At 44.1% G+C, this 18055-nt stretch overlaps 1 protein-coding gene across 1 annotated transcript in view; it reads right to left on the bottom strand.

Moving 5' to 3' along the window:
- The window catches only part of HS6ST1 (heparan sulfate 6-O-sulfotransferase 1), a 190488-nt gene that overhangs the window by 114783 nt on the left and 57650 nt on the right, over positions 1-18055 (bottom strand). The window lies entirely within an intron of this gene.

The raw sequence follows: 18055 nt of genomic DNA, 5'->3' as shown, positions 1-18055 counted from the left end.
AATTAAGAAGAGAAAAGCAAATATGAGCCTAGTAAGTATGATGGATGTACAGACAGAACAAGACTGTGTTTTCCTACCATGTGAAAAAGGATGCAGCTGAACTAGAAAAGAACCTTCAGCCTGAAACAGAAATGATGAAGCAGGCCCAGGGACAAGGGCTATGGAATGCTGTGACACAGAGCAGATTCCTGGAGACCAGGTGTCCACTGTGCCTTTGGGACAGGGATGCGGGCAGCACATCAAACTGGCAGGTGGCCCATCCACAAGTGGCCAACGAGGTGGTTTTTCACTCAGTGTTCAGTTCAGACTCTGAAAGCCATCTTCACAGAAGGCTGTAAATGCTAAGAGGAACACAGGTTCAGAAAGAACCTGGAAAAACCAATGGAAGTAATAGCTGAAGATGTCACCTCTGACTCAGGGAAATCCTTGAGGATGGAACATCTCTATGAAAATTATACTCTTGCCCTGTCCTGGTGCTATTTTGCAGAACTTCAGTCTAGCTGCTGTTGGATATGGGGGCTACGTGGACTTTTGTGGTGTACATGATACCTCATTCTTTAAAATCAAAAATAACCACCCCAGCAAACCAAAAAGAACTTAGTCAAAACAGATTTAAATTGGGTTTTAGTACAGTATCTGGGTACGACTGAGGAATTCATTCAGTGGAGCTGATGTAGGAAAAGGCCTCTAGAAGAAAAAAATAAATTATGACAGAACCTTCCAACATGTTTCTGTATCTGTTCTGCTGTGTTTGTATAAAGAAAGGACCTTACTTTCAGAATGTTCTTACATTATAAAAAGTAAGAAAAATTACAACATAAACATAGAGAAAAAACGGTATCTATATTCCCCCACACTCTAAATTAAGTCCACTACACCAGTATTGCCAGAATAAGCTGTCTGAAGCATTTAGCAGAGTTGGTTGGCTGGCTGAAAATCAGGAATCTTAATACATTGTAGGAGACATCAAGAACAGTTTTACTGTCCCAAACTCTGTGAGCTGATGATAATTTCCCAAAAGCTGTTATCCACCTGTACCTTGCACCATCCCTTCATTACTCACACCATCAGGATACAAGCTTATTTGGGCTGGAAAATCCTATCCACACAGCATACCTCTGTTCTTATGATGATAATCTCAACAATACTCCCAGCCACAATCCAACCTGAAGCTTGGAATGGAAGGATTTCCCCTAGTCTGCAAGGGCAAAAGGCAATGGTAAAAAGGGAATTCAGAATGAAAAGGCCAACCCCTGGGACACTGGTGGTAGAGATGACAGAGGAAATCAAGTACTAGAAATTAGGAAAAATATCTCTGTGATTCAGAGAAAATACATAATTTAAAGAAATTGGGAGAACCCCCTGCAATCAAGGGCAAGAACCAATTGTGTGAGCACGGGGTGGCTCTGAATTCCCCACTGGATCTGAGCTGCCATTCACCCCTGAAGAGATTTCCAAGAGCCAGTTAAACCCCACAGGAGGGAGCAGAACACAGAGAGGGAGAAAAGGAAAGGAATGCCCTGTAACTCCAGTTTCCAACTGCAGGTTGGCAGGGACAGGGGACAGGGCAGGGAAAGGGGACAGGGCAAAGTGTCTTAGGCTGCAAATGCAAGATGTGGCTGGGGGTGAGTATTCTATTTGCCATCTGTCAGAGCTGGGGCAGGTCTCTGCTGTTCACGGGGCAGTTTTTTCTCTATCTCTCCCACAGCCAATCCTCCCTCCAGGAGATCTCTGCTGTCCATGGCCACTGAGTGTCCCTGCATGGCTGAGACAATTCCATCATCCATGGGGAGATGCTGTGCCCAGGGGAGGAGCCAACATTCCTACCTGGATCCAATCTGACCTGGGAACAGCACAGCAGCCTTTGCCCCCTGCATTCCCAGAGGAGCAGCTTTCTTCCCCCTGCATTCCCAGAGGAGCAGCTTCCTTCCCCCTGCATTCCCAGAGGAGCCCAGGCCCATCTCCCCCAGCCCTGGAGCTCCAGAGGAAAACTCCCCCCTTGTTCAGGATCCTGCTCCAGCAGAAGCACAGCTGGCACTGCAGGAGGCTGAGCCACCATGGATGGGGCTGAGCCACCTCCCTGACACACAGGGGACAGGGCTGCTCTCTGACAGTGCTGTTCTGTATTAATGCATTTTTTTATTTGTTCTTAATTTGAAGGCTGACTTTGAACAGAAACTAGATGGAGCTAAAGAATAAAGTAGGAATTCATTAAGAGGCCTCAACAGATCTACCTTGGGCAGCACAACACAAAATGGTCACAAAAATGGACAACTGGTCACGGTGTCTCTCACTTTGATCAGTTCTGCTCCATTTGCACCTTGGAGTTCATTGTCCAATTCCAGCCTTAGCCCAGGCAGTCCCATCCTGCTTGTTTTTCTCTCTTCAGCCCACGTTGTTTGTGCTCTTGGGCCTGAGATTTGGATGATTTGTCCTTGGTGCCCAGCTGGAGAAGGAATTGTTTTGTCTCCCTGCTCTGTGCAGAGAGCTCACCATCCCCTCATATGAATCCCAGAATTACACACTAAAGCAGCACAGAATCTGAAAAATATAAAAGCTCGAACCTGAGGCATCATTCCTAATAAAGAACTGTCATTCCTACTCCCATATCTTTGCCTGAGAGCCCACCTAATTTCAAAATTATAATAATTCAGAGGGAGGGGGGTTTACATTTTCCATTTCAAGAGAAGCTTCTGTCTTCCTCAGCAGACACCTGTCTGTCCAAACTGAGACACAGGAAAGGGGACAGGGCAGGCAAAGGGGACAGTGTGGGCACAGGGGACAGGAGGGCTGCAGCAAGGCCAGGCTGGCTGCTGCAGGCTCAGGCTCCAGCTGGGGAGCAGGAGCAGGAGCTGGCAGCTGGAGCACGCTGCTCCCCATCCATCACCTGGTGCAGCCCAGCAGAGATCCTGACAGGAGAGCCAGGATCTCACAAAACCCTGACAGCCTGAAAGTGAGGCAGCCTCCTGCCTGTCTCCTCCCTCACTTTGAAATGTGGGTAAAGCTGGGGGAGAACAAAGAGAGGCTGATGATTGATAACAGCTTAATATCTTTGTGCAGCTTTATCAGGCTTTTTAACTAATGACTTAAGCAACTTCACCTCTACAAAATCAATCATCGTGTCATAAAAGTCTGAAACACTACAAAATGAAGTGCCTGCCCCAGGGATATAGAGCATGTGTCATGTTTGAAGTGAACCTAATTCTTCTGGGGGTCCCTGGATGTTACTTTTTACTTTCATGGCCCTTGGAGATATTCAGATGAGAGAGACACAGCAGGAGAACCCAAAATTAGTGCCTTCCCCTAAAGAAATTATTCAAGCAATATTTAATCTACCACTAAATATGAATATAGTGAATATATAGTGCTAGTGAATTCTATATCACTCAGAGATATAGAATGGAAAGATATTGAAGGTGGCTGTCCATTTTTAAGAGAGAAATAAGGAAATTTAAAGAAAATTACTGATGGCAGGAATAAGAAAGCTCCAGTTAAAAATAACTTCCTAATTCAGGACTTGGCAGCTCTCTTCCCTCAGCAGAAAGTGAAAAAAAAAATTATACTATCCCCCTCTTTTCTGTACATAAAAAGAAAACAAACTTCTGCATTTAGCCTGGCATTCTCTGAGGTGTCTTCTTGCTGGCAGGAGAGCTGAGCAGGGCTCTGAGGAGCACATGGCCCTTTGCCTGCTCCTTGTGCCACTGTTGCTGTCTCTGCACCAATAAACATTCCATTTTTTCCCTCCCCCTTTTGCCATTTAGGCAAAAAACCAGTCTTCTAATTTAGAAAAAGGAAGATTTTTCTCAAATTGAGTCAGATACATACATGTGATCAAGGCTTAACTTCCTAAGCAACTTAAAAAAAAGCCAAACAAACATCATGTTCTCATTCAGGCTTTTGTAACCCTTGACTGGATATTTATGTGACAATGACTTCAATGTTGCACACAGCCAGGTGAGATCATGAGAGCTTTTCTCTACAGACAGGAGGTATTTGTACAGTGCTTTGAGTTTTAAACTGTTTCTATTTCAATCCTGTTTGTAACCATGCTAACCTTTTAACAGCAGGGCTCCTGCCAAGGATTAATTACTCTCCAGAATTTCTTTTTCCAAAAGCTCAAATCTGATACAAGCCCTAGATTCTTTTTCTCCTGCTTTCATACAGTGTATAATTCTAACCTCTCCCTGTTCATAAACTTTACAAGAACTGTATTTAGACAAAATCCAAACTGGCATATTTTCCATACACTTCATGGAAATATTCTTCTGCAAGCAGCTGAAGACGTGTTTTTATCTTGCCATGAAGTCACAAAGTTTAATTTGCAACATCACAGTTGCTTCTATGGCAACAGATGGTGACATCAAACACAGGATCATGACTTCACTATGGGATCAAGCAGGATTAGCTCTGCACTGAGGAAGTTAAGATCTAATACAAACAAATAGCTCCAACAATTGCAAAGAGAATTTACAGTGTGATAGTTTACTCCCTGTGTAAATGTTCTTCTTGTTTAGTCCAGAATGAAAATCCCTTTAAATCAACCAGCTGTTTGTAAATTAAACACAAATGGATTAGCTTTAAAACAAGCTCAAGGGTTTAGGATGGGGTTTGCACATGTACCCAGTTATGGCTGCACAACCTATGACTTCCAGGCACAATTATGAAGAAAAGAGGCCAGAATTACAATATCATTCCCTCACTATAACCTCAAGGGCTTTCACCTGCCCTAAGCAGGTTATGAGGGCAGCATACCTGAATATAATTTTTACTGAAACATCAGCTTTGAGCGCTTCTTGTTTCCTGCGAAAACCTTTTGGGGACAGTTATTTAATTATGTGATATATTATCTTTCCTAAGATAACCCTTAAATGGATGAATTCCCTGGCCTTTCACCTTTCCATTACCCAAAGAGGACCAAACAGAGGGGTCCCAGCTTGAAAGGCCCCTCTAGAGACATTATTTATCACTAATGTCCCTAGCTAGAGCCAGCCCTGGGTGGGACAGCACGTGCAATCAAAGAATCAGCTTTCCCTGAGGGAAAACACAGAGATGGATCTTTCCAGGACACAGCTGAGTCTGATGGTGGGATATGGAAATCCACATTCTGCAGCTGTTGCAGGGACTCTCACAGGTGGGAGAAGAGACAAAAGCCTTAAAGCAGCAGCACAGGGGGAAGCTCCACCTTGGGAACTGCCTTTGCAAGAAACTGAACCAATTCTGCTCCTCTTTGTTCCTGGGCACAGGCTCTCAGCATGTTGATTCTGCTACATCTGCAACCTGTGTGTTCTGCTACACACACACACACTGGGCTGTCAAAGTGCCCAGCACTGATGCTTCAGGTTTTAGCTTTTATATTTTCAGATTCTGTGCTGCTTTAAGGGTGTAATTCTGGGATTCATATGAGGGGATGGTGAGCTCTCTGCACAGAGCAGGGAGACAAAACAATTCCTTCTCTAGCTGGGCACAAAGGACAAATCATCCAAATCTCAGGCCCAAGGGCACAAACAATGTGGGCTGGAGAGAGAGAAAAACAAGCAGGATGGGACTTCATGGGCTAAAGCTAGAATTGAACAATTAACTCCAATATGCAAATGGAGCAGAACTGATCAAAGTGAGAGACCCCGTGAGCAGTTGTGCATTTTGGGACCATTTTGGGTCATCTTGGGTGCAGCCTTGGCTGGGCTCTGGTGCTGCCCAAGGTGGATCCATGGAGGAGATCCTTTTAGTAAATCCCTACTTTATTATTTAGCTCTGTCCAGCCTGTGTGCTATGTCAGCCTTCAAAAGGCATCACACTGACACACATCTTTTCCACTGCAGTGGATTCCAAGTCTTTCAACAAGTGGCATTTAGCTTTTTGAGAAGTATTCACAGGAATTCTGCTGAACCACAGCATCCTGTGTCTGCACAGACTGTTTTTACCCTGAAAAGGTGCCAGCTTGGACAGTTTTGCTGTAAATTGAGCACTGTGTCCATCCTACCAGGACAGAACCACCATCACAAGATAGAAAACCCAACCTTTAATTCTACACCAAGTCACTCTCACACCTCTTTGCTGGGATGCCAACTAGGGTAGGCAGTTCTGTGCCACGATCAGAGTTTTCTTTTATACATTTATTAGACTTCTAGTCCTGTTTCATAAAGCAGATTATGTTGATTAGCAGAGCCCTTAAGAGATGGTTTTGAGCAGTTCTCTCCAGAATTAAAGTCAGACAATAGCTGAAGCACACAGCAGGGCAGGAGAGTCATTTTAAATCTCCCCATCCATTTCATAGGTTTGCAAGTGCTCTCTGTTATTGTCAGACGATTCAGCAGGCTTTCCTGGACAATCCTTATCAGTGTTAGTAAGGATTAGCTTACAGAAAGGAACTTGCCTAGGTAAATACATTCATTTTGCACATGCACAATTAACATAAAACCACAGTAGGTCAGGAAAGCAATAGCATGAGGGGAACTGTGGAGACTGATGCAGTGGGACACATCTGTTAGATTCCCTTCCAGACACATACAGTTTGAGGTAACAGATTTTTTTACCTTCTTCCATGCATACTTATGTGATAATGAGAACTACTAGAGGCTGTATTTGTCACCTCCACTTTTCCTGTCACATCTCAAGTCCAGCCAGCTTCCCTTACACTTATTGAGCCCAGCTCCTACCTCAGTAACTCTGTCAGATTCTGTCTCCTTCCCAAATACTTCTACTTTCTCTTTTCTAAGAGAAAGTCAAAAGCTTCTCATTCCTAAAAACCTGTTGGCCAGAGCTAAAAGCATCTTTACCTCAAAACATTTAGAATTCAGTGAAAGAGAAGACTGACTACAGAAAGAGGCAGAAAATCTACCTCAATGCTGCAGATATTTGACAAGGCATTTAAATTCTGCTCCTCAGCAGCCAGAAACAAAGCATGGTGATAATACACCCTTCTCCTTACCTGTTACACAGGGAGCTCACTCTGTGCTACCCACAGCAGACTGCTCTGCCCAAAGAACTCTGCAATTCCTCTGCAGGGATGGGCAGCCCCACAAAGCAGAGCAATGCTTCCATCAAACATTGCCTTGGGCACCAGAAATATCACAGAGACTCCAGAAGCATGGGTGGTATGAAGGGAGAAATATGAGGAGATCTAAGCCTTTGGGTCTTTCAGCATTTAGCCCAGGTAACAGGAGGAAAACTCTGAGCACACAGGTAATGGAGCTGAAGGCACCTGCAGAAAGAGCCAGCTTGCAGAAAAATATTTTGCAATATCCCTGAAACCTAGAAGCATAAAACTAACAGATAAGTGTTCCCCAAATTATGAGCAGGCTCTGGGATGAGCTGTGTGCAGGAATCCCCAGTGACACCAATCTCTAGGTGTGAAGAGGAGGAGGATTGCTCTTTCCCCACTAAACAGAAAGCAGGAAAAATTAAAGTTCCAAACAGAAAGCAGGAAAAATGACAGTTCCTGCATAGAAAATGAGAAGGAGGACAAACTCTTCTAAGAGAGGTTTCAGAAGTACCTACTAAAGCCCCTTCCTAACAGAAGGCAGGCCTGAGCTGTTAGAGGGGGGAGTCCAGCATTTCACCCTGAGGATGCTCCCGATGAGGAGTGGTCAGCTGCAATGGTGCTTTAGTTGTATTTTAACATACACTCATAACAATTATTAGCAGGGTTTGTAGTTTTTGACCTTGCTAAAAAGACATGCTGAAGATCCACATTTTTTCTGAAATGGCTCTTAAAATGAACCAGGTGCCTGCATTTGACCCAGTTCTGCTCAGTGTTCCCAACAGAGCAATGCTGTCTCCGAGTCCTGACCAGAGGATGAACCCAGGGCTGAGGCTCCATGGATCCACCTTGTACAACACTGTCTCTACTCAGGCATGACCTCCAGAGGCTCACATCTCCATTCATATTTCATATTCTGCAGATGCTTTTCCCCCCACTTTCGCTGCCTGGTTTTAATGCACCACTGGTCTCTGTACAACCCCCACTTAAATATAGCTTACTTTTTGCTGTAAGCAAGCAACAAGGTGAGAAGCAAAACTGAAAGGCCTGACAGTCCCAGCATCCCACTGACATACTCCCTTGTTTATGTCAAAAACCAGGGGCTTTAAGTGACAGAAAGCAGCAGAGAATGGAGAGTGCACAGAATAATTTAAAAGGTAGCAGTGACATGAGAGCCTTCAGCAGGCCAGAGTGATGTTTGTCAGGCTGGGAGGGTGGGATTGCATTAAGCTACATTTCATTAAGAAAATACTCAGAAACTATTAAGGGGTCCCATGTGGCTGCTCCAGCACATTTAATTTAATGTCTTTCCTCTCCAGTGACCAATCCACCCCCCACGTTCTTACAAATGATGACTTGTGGGTCTTAACCTAACAAGTGAAGATATGTTTGACCCATCAGTTACCCTATTTAAAGGCTTTTGTCAGCCTTTAGGACAGAGCTCAAGCCATGGTTTTATTCCAGATCACAGAGGCAGATGGTGCCATAAAAACCCACCTCCCCCTACCCTATTTATCCAACTTCTGTTCTGTAACTGACATTCATTCTTTATGCACCATTTTCTAGGCACCAGCTATCCCCACAGACCTGGGGCTGGGGCAGTGGGGATCTGAAATGCTGGCCATGGGAGTGCCTTGGTCAGTGCATGACTTTGAAGCTGCTGCTGCTGGCCTATTCCTTGGAAAGAATATCCCAAAAGTCAAAACCCACACTCCGAGTGCAAAAGCCTCTCTGAATATGTAAAAACTCCACTAATATTTGGGGAATTAGAAATAAAAGAGAGAAAGTATTTCCTCTTGATACACAGTGCCTGTGTCTGTATTAATTTTTAAGCTTCCTATTCTCATTGTCCAGATCCAGTTTTCCCACCCAATGTATGTATTTCCCCTTCCAGAAAGAACTGCAGGAAAGACAATGAATCATGACTCTGTTGGCTACAGAAAAGGATTTCCTAGTAAGCTGCAAAGTTCACAACCTTCAAAATTCATCTCTTATACTCAAAAATGACTCAAAAATAAAGCCTGCAGACTTAAGGAATGGAGAAAAACAATCCAAACACAAGGAAGACTCTTTTACATTACTTTTCCAAAAGAACTAAAGAGAGGAAATACCCCCACAAACCTCAGGCACTCAGGACTGAGGAACTGTCAGGATACAACATACATGTTCATTAATAATAATAATAATTAATGAAGAATCACGTTAGTTATCCTGTCTTGTAGTCAATGAGCAAACTCCTGACAGAAAAGGTTTCCAAAGTCTGGTTTGTTTAATTTTGAGAAGGAAAAGAGGAAGATTAATATTGTGACTTGCTGGTAAAACACCTAGATTACAGAGCAGTGGTAATTTCATTGCTGCTCAGGACATCACTCCTCCCTTTGTGCTGTGGCTGCAAAGCCCAGAGCACGATAAGGGGCTGGAGGCAAGCTCCTGGCCCAGCAGACTCTCACTTGCTGAGCTCTAATACCATGATATGTACAGCAATGAGCTTTTATTGATTTTGCATTTGGACCTGCCTCAAACACTCAGGTCATCTCTCTACAGGGGAAAAAAAATTTATGTGGGAATGTAGGAAGGACAAATCTGGTGCTAGATGCAACAGCAAGTGAAAAAACATTTCAAATCCTCAAAATAAATTGAGGTCTTTATCTGAAAACAGGGAAAAAACTATAAAAAGGTAAAATATTCAGAACTAAAAGAAGGTATCAATACTGAAACAGAGAAGGAGTTACTGCAAAGACACATTGGCTCAAATTTTCAGTTGAATCTGTTCCAAGAAACAACCACTCTATCCCTACAGTCAGTTTGGCTGTGGGTATGCACTCACCAGCCCTGCTCTGGTTGTTTCCCATGGGAACAGCCAGCTCAGCCAGCAGGGAAATCCATCTGGGAGCATCCCTGCAGCCCAGCCCTGTGCCAGGCAGCACCCACCAGGGCTCTGCAGCTGTCCCGAGGAGTGGGCACTGCACGAATTCCCTCTGGGGTGTCCCGAACACAGCCTGCAGGGAAAGCCTTCCCTCCTGCCTGCTCAGGTCACACATCCTGCACACACCTGGGAGTGCTAAAAACAGGACCATGCCCCGGCACTAAAGTGATTTCAGCATTTTTTATAATAAAATAAAGTGAGGGGCTGTGGGCTGAGCAGGAGCAATCCCGTTGGGGATGCTGCAGTGCTGGGTCCTCTGAGCAGTAATGCCCCTGAGGATCCGGGTGGAGCAGCACGAGTTCAGTGGGACAGATGCCCTTTTTATCCTGTTTTTTGTTCCTTTAGATTGGTTTCTGTTTGGATCCTTCATTTGTATGAAGTTTAAAGCCCTCAATTGGCCCATGACAGTTCTGTCCAGGCACGTTTCGCTGGCGTGGTGCACTTAGGTGTAATACTGTACACTGAGTACTGTATTTCTTATAATGACCCTTTTAACCCTTCTACCAAAACCAAACTAAGCATGTTTGTACATGCTTAACAACTATCAACTATTTTACAACAATTTCTAACCTGTTTTTAAAAGGAGTGTCACTGCCCAATATCTCTGTGGCTGGACTGCCCAACTGTGGGAATCCAGGGCATCCCTCTGGCTGCCCTGGCAGGTCTGGGACCCTGGCCGGGGTCAGGAACCCCCCTGGACAGAGCCCCCAGAGACACTGGCTGTGATCTCTGTCCATGGAAAAGAGTTTTCAATCTTACAGGATGAATTATGAGCTCTGAGTGTTTGATATGAGTAATAATTAAGTGTGGCATACGTGCAAAAGTAAAATTTTAGGATTCTAGATTAGGGGTTCAAAGGGGACAAGATGAAGGAAATTGGGTGTGCCTTGTCCTTTTTCTCCTTCTTCTTCATGCCCTCCATGTTTCACTGTGGTGTTGGCATTTTTCTGTTGGTCCAGGCTGGGGACACACTGTCCAACGTAGGTGACAGATATTGGCACGTTATTGTAAATGCAGCCCAGGGAGTTTCTGGTATTTAATGTTTGTAACATCCCACTGAGGGCAGAGCCCCACACGCTGCCCTGCAGGACAGAGCTGGGCAGGGCAGCAGAACATGTGAGAGATAAACAGAATAAACAACCTGGAAACCAGCACAGACCAATTATGGCTTCTGCTTTGGCAGCGGGGCTGACAGAGACTTTCTACAATCTTGGGATCATCAATACCTCAGATTCTGACACTCAACAAACAGCCCACAGGCTGCAGTCAATGGAATCTGTGCCTACAACATGCCCACACCGTGGAATAACCCAACCAAGCAGCAGAATCCAGGCATCATGGGCTGCTGGGACCAGGCAGAGCTGATGTAACCACACAGCCTCGAGCAAAGGAGAATTTCCTGTGTACCTAGGCCAGGCTCCAGCCTGAGCACTCACGTCCCAGACTGTCAGTCTGAGTCTCTTCCACAGCACAAAAATCAGTGCTGATTGCCCCAGCTGAACAACACAACAGCTCATCACGGTCAGGCACTCAGGCAAACCCCCCTTGGGACAATCACCAGCTAAATGCCCACAGCTGGGCAGACACTCGTGCATCCTGTCCATGCCATGATTGCCAGCAGCCCTGCAGGGTTTGCAGGGCCAGCCTGGACCCCGCGGTGCAGATGTGCAGGCACAGCTGGGCAGGTGCAGAGCAATGGCAGAGAGCTCCTTTGGAGGCTCAGAGCCAGGCAGAGATTAATTACCCCAACGACAGCAGAGGCATCATCATCTCTGCCTCTTCTCTGCACACTGTTTATAAAACCCAGGGCAAGGCATTTAACAGTTCCTGGGCTCAAAGGGCCAGAAGATTTGCAGTGAAACTGGAATGACAAACAGAGCTGCCTGGGGCTGTGATTTACCTGGCTGCTGCTTTAAAACAAGCCTGGATGTGGCACTGGGCGCCAGGGTTTAGTTGGGGTGTTGGGGTTGGGTTGGACTCGATGATTTTGAAGGTTTCTTCCAACCCAGTGATTTTGTGAATTCTGTGCTGGCACTGTGCAAGTGACCCAAACTGGAGTGTGAGCACTTTGCTTCACTGCATGGGGAGAGGGGAAGTACAAAGGTCTCAAACAGGTCATATTCAGCATCTGTATTTTTCAAGAGTCATTATTTGTGACCTTGAGGTCAGATTTTACCTTTTCTATAAAAGCAATCTTTCTCCTTTTTGCTACATATTTTTACATTCAATTTAGTTTTGTTGTAGTTTTTTAGCAATCTTTCTCCTTTTTGCTATATTTTTTTAGTCCAGTTTAGTTTTGCTGTATTTTTTAGCAATCTTTCTCCTTTTTGATATATATATTTTTTTAATTCATGTGGACTTGTGAGGGGAAATTCAATAATTTGTGAAGCAGTAATGCATAGAGAACATGCTCCAGGCTACTAATAGGTTATTAATAGAGTAAAAATTGCTGCAGATTAGAGTACATAAGCATGGTGCCTAATTGCAAAGAAAAATGTCTATCACGCTATGTGGCAGCTGCAGTAAGGTACATGTCCTGAATCTTGGTTTTCTTTGCATCACTTATTAGCTTGGTGAAGTGTCATGATAATCCACAGAAGGAGCCATGCAACAGTGGGGAAATTCAGTGAGAAGGTTTTAAAGAAAAGGGAACACACTAATATCATAATCCTGCTTCTCTTCTGTCAGGTAAACTGGATTCCTGGAGCCCCTGAAAAGGTGTTTTATGCTAAGCAAGTATTTGACATTTCCCCTGTCCTGCAAAAATTAAGAACAAAATAAAAGAAAGAGATGGATTCATACTTAATAAAACTAAGTTCATCAGAACTGAGTTCAAAGACCCTGGAGAGACCCTGCTAACAAGACAGATTCAACTGCACCTAAAACTTTATTGAATTACGCATTTCCCCATAAACTCTGAGCAGGTTTCCCCCCAACCTGCTTTAGTAACCTATTCCAGTGCAGAAGTTCACCACTTTTTCCAACATAAGCACGAGCTCCTTGGCTGAAATTTTGGACCATTAATTCTCAGGTGATGCTTCCCAAGTACCAGAATATGCAATATGCAACAGCAGCCCCTCAGAGCAGCAGCAAAAGCTGAATGACTGAGCAGGGGATGGTCTGCACGCTACCTCTCCTCCTTAATCCCAGCCTGTCTCCTCTTTGAACGAGGTGACGAGTTTAAACAGAGGCAGTCATTAATTACATGGTTTGGTTTGAAGCTAGCTCAACAGAGGAGCTAAAATAATCAAGACTTTTCAGCACTGCTACAGCACAAATGATGCACAGCCCCCTTCAGAACTGTCTCCTGCCCAAATGCTCCTTCTCTTTGTCTCTGCAACCCTGAGCAGGGTTAGGAGGGCCCAGGACAGGTTTAGGCACAAGAGCCCTGACACTGGGCAGCGTGGCTGATCCCTCACCAGACTTGTGCCCAGCTCCACACGAGGGACAGGCAGCAATGGGCTGGTTCATCTCTTCTAGAAAGGAATATCTTCAATAACCTGGAGTAGCTTCAGCTCTTCCTACCCCCCTATTCACAGGAGCTCTTTCTCCCTGGCAATGACTCCAGGACCATGGACATTCCAAGCAGCTGCCACAGAGTGTGTCAGATGAGGGGGGGTGCTGTGCTGGATCCTCCTTCTCTCCCCACGCTCACAAGGAGCCACCCCCATCCCTCCCTGCAAAGCAGCTTCTGAGAGGAGGTGCCCAGAGAGGCTTCCTGAAGAGCACACAACTGCAGCCATGGGGACTGCTGTCAAGAAAGTCCAGGCAATGAAATATTGCTCATTTAATGCTGCAGGAACACGTGGGGACACAAATTCAGCTGTGACACCCTGGGAACGTGGGCCTGTGGGACTTGCAGAGCTGAAGAGAATGAGCTGAATCTGCTGCCACTGCAGGGGTGGGAAATGCCAGCATGGCATGTGACACAGCACTGGGCTCTGCTGAAGCCAGCAGGGCCCCTGCAGAAGTACAAATGTGTGTGCTTGGTGATTCATCTCTCCACGTGCCAGTGCCGGGGCCAAACTGGCAAACTTCATGTGCTGAAGACAAATTTCTTCTGTTTTTGCTGCATCTCTGAGCTCAGCAAGGCAGATGTGGTTAGTGCCACTCCCAAACCTTCTAGCTGGGACAGCTACCTCTGAAAAGAGCCACAGCAATGGTCACAGAGCTGCTGAAAGTCATCTGCTCCTCTGCAGGCAGGCAGCTCATGTTTGGATTCCCAGTTGAACCAGTACAGAGGGCCAGAGCATCCCATCTGTCCCCTGACAGACACTGGGCAGGGGCACATCTGCCTCCAGGGCAGAGCTTCCCTCCTCTGCCTCCTGACCAGCCTTGTGGCCCTGCCAGCACAGGTACCTGAGGAACATCAGCCAAGGCACAGGGAGCACCTTGTCATACCCTGTCACACCTTGTCACATCCTGTCACACCGTGTCACACCTTGCCAGCTCTGGGGCAGTCTGACCATCAGTTCCTGTGAGCAGCCACCCTGCTGATGGGCTGGCATTTCTGGAATGGGAATTCTAAGCTGGTCTGTCCTGCTTTGCCCATGGACACTCAGGAGCCCGGCCCCTGGGGATTATTTTCTGTTCCAGTCCTTGTTTCCCCTCCTTGCAGCCTCATAGAAGTTAGCAGGATAACTAGCTAGCTCTGCTGTGCACAAAAGCTCTGAATGTTAAATCCACCAATATCTGCTTCCTACACAGGAAATCTAACAAGGAGGCTGCCCTCTATACTTTCTCCTTTGTCAAGCATATGGGCTCCCACATTATGCATGCAGGCTTTGTATAGCTGCATGTTTCTCACACATAAATACTCATGAAGGAGAGACAGTCCATGCATTTTTATTCTGCAATTCAAATTATCCCTCATTTTTATCAGTGGAAATCCACTGTGGTTTAGTGAAGGCAGCAGCTACCCTATTACATCACGCAAGAGTAAAGTGCTGCCTGGATTTTCAGTATCTCCACATTCTGTGTTTTTCTAACAAAAGGAATCCATTAAAAAGTCACACAGTGATGACAATTAAAGCTTCTATTACAAGGACACAAGTCATCTCCCCAGCCATGGGAAGTGCTTCACTTGTCTCAGTCACATGGCTATATTAACACTCTCAGTGGATACCAGCATAGTCTCTATGTCTAGATGTGTTGAAAATATAAAAAACCCACTTAAGTTTGAATTTAAAAAATAATAGCTATGTTTAAAAATGTTTTAGAGTCAATATCACATGGTAGCAGCTCTACTGCTCGATAGGTAAAATTTTTTATGTCTGCATTTACAGTGATATGGATTTATCCCTTCAAAACTATATGAATACATTTCCTAAAAGGGTGAGATTTTTCAAGTAGCCCTTCAAAGAAGGCTTCACTGTTTGTTTTAAACACTGACATTTTTGGAGAAGTTAAAGAAATCTCCAGCTCCTACTGAGCTTGAAAGTGCTGCAGACTCTGAATGCACTTGAAGGTGCCCTAGGAAAGAACTGCATCTTTGATTTGTAGGCACAAAGAAGGGGAAAATGACAAAAGTGGAATTCTAGGTAAGAGAAGGTGGCTTTCACTCAGCAGTCACTTAGGTAACACCATAAAGCTTTTCTCATCAGCTGTAGGTGTGCCAGCCCTGAGTGGCAGCATCATTTTACCTGGAAACTGCCCTGTTCAGAAGGGGAGAGGATAAAAAATCCCACAATAAAAACCAACACTCCTTTAAAGAACAGACACTTACCTAAATCATGTCAAACGAGCAAACACGTGCAGGTCAGAAGACATCAAGGAAACATGAAAAAAAAAGAAAAAAAAAAAGAAGGAGAACATTAGTTGCAATTCCCATTGGCTTGATGGCAGTAGCTAAGAGTGACCCACAAAATCAGACTCAACCTTTATTAGAGTGAAAAAGTGCAACAAAATAATTCTACTCCAGGGCTGCCTTTTTGCTGTGTGCTAGTTTAGCAGTAGTGTGATGCATGCAGATGAAAAAGCAGGGAATTCAACTCAAATTCTTATTGCACTATGCATGGAACACAACTGTACTGTTGAGGTTTTTTTTTTTTTTTGGTTCTTTTGTTTTGTTTTTTTTTTGTTAGGATTCGGATTCAATTGTGACATGGTATTTTTTGTTTGGACTTGGATGTTTATTTGTTTTTATTTATATTATAGTCTCACAAACTGGGAGCTTTATAGTAGTTTACTAATAAGTTAAAAAGGGAGCCATGTCTCTTTCTACAACGTTTTTTAAGGATAAACTGTTTAATTAAGAAATGACACTTAAATTATTTTTATTTTTAACTCAATAACTAACTACTTGTGCTCTCTAATGTGGACTTTTAAATCTAATTATACAATACTACTTAAAGTTATGAAGTAGAAGGTGAAGAAGACCAGCCTCCACCTTAAAACTTTTATTTTGTCTCATATATATATTACTATATTCTGAAACTTTAAACTCTAAGTTTTCCACCATGTGATACTACACACTTCTATTTAAACTCCACACCCATAACCTCAATTCAATTATCATTCAATTGATAATTCAAATTCCAGTTCAAATAATTCAATTTTGGAAGTCTTCTCCACGGCCTCAGATCAAAAGCAGTGTTCTCTTGGGGGCACAGAAAGTCTAAAATTCTCAGCAGCCAGGGTTCCAGCACACAGCTGCACCTGCAAGGCTCAGAGGCTTCCCTCCCACAGCTGCTCGTGTGCCTTGGCCACACAAACACTTTTCCCACACTCACTTTCCCCTCACATCTCACTGACTTTGCTTAAGCACTTTTAGGAACTTGATTCCTATTGAATCCATTAATTTTTAGCTGTGCTAAGTCCGGACCAAATTTCAAGAGTAGACAATCATCAGGGGAAAAAATTACTCTAGGAGAAAAGGAAAATAAAAGTCAGGAATATGAGTAATTTTTAAAAATATCTTTTGTTGGATTTTTTCCCCTTACTGAGTCTCCTGTTACAATGATATTTATTTGATACAATATAACTTTATTATTTCACTCCATTGCACGACAGAATTCTTAACAAAGATTTTGTACGAGAGCAGTCAGCTCTCACTTCCACTAGCTGCAGTAACTCACAGCCTACATTTCTGCAGCAAATAACATCAGTAGGTAGCAGGATATGCTTTATTAACCTTGACTACAAACATTTAGCAACAAATTTCAGTTTCTGCTTTATTTCCTTAAATCATGGATGGACATTTCCAACAACAAATGACCAACGTCTTCTTTCCCAGAGTCTTTAATTTTTGTCTTCTGATTCCTGCCTAAGCTTACTGTGATTTTATCTTGAGGCTTGCCACTGCTTTTATACAAAACTTCCTCGTAACCTCTCTGTTAGATCAAACCAATTTTCCTCATTAAAAAAATGGCCAGCACCTCTCAGGGCATTCCTCCAGCCTTTCTGTGAGAGAGGAGGATCACCAGTTTTCTATTTTATCCATTCTCAGAGCTGGGGCAGCAACTGATAGAATTATGAGCAAAATCCAAAACAAACAAGAGTAAATAAATCCTTTGCAGTACAGAAACTGCAAAGAGTTTGCAAAAAGGGGGAAGAGACCTAACATTGTCAGAAAGCTCTGCCTGGATGGGCACCCTGATGGCAGACTGGGTAAATTCAAAGAAAAATCCACTGAGAATTACTAAATACAGTAGGAACTGCATATCTAGGGCAGGAAATTTCTTGTCTTTACTCAGGGGAAGGAGCATCCACCCTTGCCTTGTTTCAGCTATCTGTAGCTCTCATTCTTTGTTTTAAAGTACTGGTTTCCTCTAATCTGACCCAGGACAGTGACATCCTGGCACTCAAAGGTTGAAGCCTGGCTCTTCTCCAGGCTCTGTATGGCTAGAAATCAGGGCAGGGGCTGGCTCATCAGGACAAAAGGTGCTAAGCAAGAGAAAATGGAAAAAAAATAAAATATTAAGGAGGAGAGTAGAACATGCAGTAGAACTGCATGAGATTAATCAGAAAAAAAAAAAAAGTGCAACCAACCAATCCATTCAAAGGCAACTAAATAAACTTTCTGCATGTTTGGCTTAATCAGTAATATTTGAATTTTGAAGGAGAGATAATCCAGAACCCAAAGTAGGAAGCTTCCTTTATGTAACCACAACAATGAGGGCTGGAGCCATGGGTCAAGTTGAGCTCAGCCT

Source organism: Lonchura striata, chromosome 9 (assembly GCF_050655825.1).
Source record: "Lonchura striata isolate lonStrDom1 chromosome 9, ASM5065582v1, whole genome shotgun sequence".
Taxonomy (NCBI): Eukaryota; Metazoa; Chordata; class Aves; order Passeriformes; family Estrildidae; genus Lonchura; species Lonchura striata.
The sequence above is the reverse complement of the archived record's forward strand: the minus strand, read 5'-3'. Positions and strand labels throughout refer to the sequence as shown.